This window comes from Musca vetustissima, unplaced genomic scaffold (assembly GCF_032173495.1).
Source record: "Musca vetustissima isolate MV318-11 ecotype Yass unplaced genomic scaffold, APGP_CSIRO_Mvet_v1 utg158565, whole genome shotgun sequence".
Lineage (NCBI taxonomy): Eukaryota > Metazoa > Arthropoda > Insecta > Diptera > Muscidae > Musca > Musca vetustissima.
The window spans coordinates 28,738-31,910 of NW_026884922.1; the positions used below are offsets into that span (position 1 = coordinate 28,738).

General features: G+C 36.4%; 1 long non-coding RNA gene across 1 annotated transcript; it reads left to right on the forward strand.

Annotated features, from left to right (window-relative positions):
* Nucleotides 1-998: 998 nt before the first annotated feature.
* On the forward strand, nucleotides 999-1,249 carry LOC133331998 (uncharacterized). The gene is made up of 2 exons (XR_009754405.1): nucleotides 999-1,134; nucleotides 1,192-1,249. It is a non-coding gene; the product is annotated as an uncharacterized LOC133331998 (long non-coding RNA).
* The last annotated feature ends 1,924 nt before the right edge of the window (nucleotides 1,250-3,173 follow it).

A 3,173-nucleotide genomic window follows, 5' to 3' on the forward strand; every position in this document is an offset into this window, starting at 1 on the left:
TTTTCTCAATTGGACAAACTTTGGAAGTTTGATGCGCCCTTTACATAAAATCGGACGAAACTATATATTGGAGATATACCTAAATCTGAACCCAGTTCAACAAAACTTTGCAAACGTTAAACTGTATTTAATTCAGTACGATGTGCAATATATTGTGCCAATTGGACAAATTTAGGCAGTTCAGTGCACCGATTTAAACTCAATCTCTACTTAATTCAGAACACTGTGCAAAATTATATTGTGTAATCGGACAAACCTATCTATGGGAACTATATCTAATTCTGAATCGATTATCTTCAAATTCAATCCAGTTTGTCCTTTGGCCGAATATGTAGTCTGTGCCAACGACGTAGTCAGAGGGGGCCCTGGGGCCCGGGCGCTATTGGGGACACTATTTTACTTTTTAGTGACCACCTTAATGACATATAGTGTGACCACCTGAAATACGACATATTAATGAAATGTTAGACGTAAAGATTACTACCATTTAAGTTTTTGTCATTTTTTTAGTCCAAATTAAATTGTCACTTTTTATCGAATATGGTTGAATATTAACAATATTTTAGGCCAAAAAAGTAAAATTTAAATATTGACCCGACGTCAAGGAAGTGAACGAAAAAAAAAGCAACATCAGCAGAAATGGTTCGAAAAGTAAAGAAGCGACGTGATCGAAACCTCCGTCGCAGTGACCGAAAAATGGCTCGTGTGCTGAACATATCGCAATATTCCATTCGGCAAATATTGAAAAATGAGCTCGGCGTAAAGCCATTGAAATTTCAGAAAAGTGCAAGAACTTGCCGTTCGTATTAATCGAACGTGACATCAGAATAAATAACGAATATTATCTCGAAAATATTCTGGAGGGTGTATTAAAGCCTTGGTCACGCAAACATTTTGGCCGGAGAACTTGGATATTCCAACAGGACTCAGCCGGAGACAACGGATTGGGTCTCCGGAGCCAATCCGTTGGACTAATGTGTCTGGAGTATTTTGGAATGTTGGACTAATGTGTCTGGAGTATTTTGGAAAGCAAGGTTGGCACTAAAAAATACCAAAGTGTCGACCACCTCAAGCAAGCACTTCGCTGGGAACGGGCCAAAATACCGCTGAGCAACATTTGGACAGCGTGTGACGGTTTCCTTGGCCGTTTGAAGGCCATAATTCGAGCCAAAGGTGACCAATTCGAACAAGTCTAAACTTATTCTAAAATTTGATGCTATTTCCGACATTTTTGATTTCATTCAATAAAGTTTAAAAAAATGTAAAAATTATAGCGTTTGACTTTGTTGTAGTTTTTTATCTCACCCTGTATATGTATGTCAGCCGTCAAGAACCATACTGCCGTCACGTCGTGGAGAAAATGCAATAAAATCATTCAAAATACCAAGAAATGGTCTCTACCATTATATGGGAGCTAGACCAGTAGGTACGAAAATTTTACACCCCAGAGAACCTAAAATATTAAATCAGAGCCCGCCCATTCGGTTGAAAAACGTGTACAAACTCCTCATAATACCGAATATTAGGGTGTACCATTATATGGAGTCTATCCGGAAACTAGGGCCAATATTGAATTGGTTTGGAGAGTATATTTACTACTACATTAGAATCCAAAATATTAAATTACAGCTAGTTTTGTAGAAACGCGTACCCTAGCTCTCCAAAATACAGGAATTTGAGATGTGGTGTTTAATGAGGGCTAACCTAAAAAGTGGACCAATACTGTTTTGAGTAAGAACTTCTTTTTTCGTAGATATTTCCTTGGGTGGTTGGAAAATGTGCAATATAATTTTAGAGTTGCACATAAAAATTTTGATGAATTTCGTCTCCCTTATAAAAATTATATTTTTCTCTTAAACCGTGCTCGTTTCATATTTATATGTGCTTTTGCAACAAAAAAAATCTTTCTCCTATACAGATTTTCAATTAACGGGTTTTTTATGGGGAACCACCATTCTCGGGATCAAACATTTTTTTATTTAATTCGAATCTACACTAATTCAAGAATGTCCCTACAAAATTTCAAGTGAAAATCTAAAGAACTCTTGAAGATATTGTGTCAGCATCAAGTGACGGCTAAAAGGGCTTCTTTAAACGCGTTTTTCTCTTTTGCGAATGGCGGGCACGATAACTAAAAACTAATAACCCAATCGGTTCCAAATTTTGCAACGTTTCTCTGGGAGTGTATAGCTCTCGTATGAACTAGGATAAAGCCAATCGGTGAATATCTTCCTTATTTTTTAACTTGGTTCTTGGTAAAAAATCGGCGATTTTCCAAAAATATTTTTTTAAAGGTCCGCCATTTTGTTAATTTTAGAGCGAAGTCAATAATCCTAGTTCATACGAGAGCCAGACATGTACTCTTTCTAACACCGTTGGAATTTTCGGATTCCGATGTTCCAGTGGGGAGTTATCATGCCCGCCATGAAAAATAAGGACTTCTCTTTAATTACAAAAAAAAAAAAAACAATAACAAAATTTTTTTGTAAATTATTTTTCTTCTATTTTAAATCTTCAAATATATATGTGCAAAGTTACAAACATTAACAAGCATTGGTATTGGTTTACCAGCCCAGTGCATATGTATGTAACAGGCAAAAGGAAACGAGATAGACACTTGGTTTCTTTTGAGAATATGCATAGAATCACTTTCTAAGTCGATTTATGCATGTCCGTCCGTATGTCTGTCTGTCTGTGCATGTTAAATTGTAAACAAAGTACAGGTCGCATTTATGATCCGAATTGGATGAAATTTGGCATAGGTCACTTATTCGGCCCAAGGACGAACCCTATTGAAATTGGGAAAAATCGGATCAGATTTAGATATGTCTCCCATATATATATTTAACCGATTTAATGTAAACGGTCCCTATATATATTTCGATTTGCACGAAATTTGGTACATCCTAATCATTTAGGTCTAGAATGATGTCTGCCAAGTTTCGTGAAAATCGGTCCAGATTTAGATATAGATCTTATATATAGTTTCGTCCGATTTCATGTAAATGGTGCACCAAAGTCCCTATATATCTTTCGATTTGCACGAAATTTGGCATAACGTACTGAATTAAGCCTAGAGAGATGCCTGCCAAGTTTCGAGAAAATCGGTCCAGATTTCTATATAGCTCCCATATATAGTTTCGTCCGATTTCATGTAAATGGTGCCCCAAAGT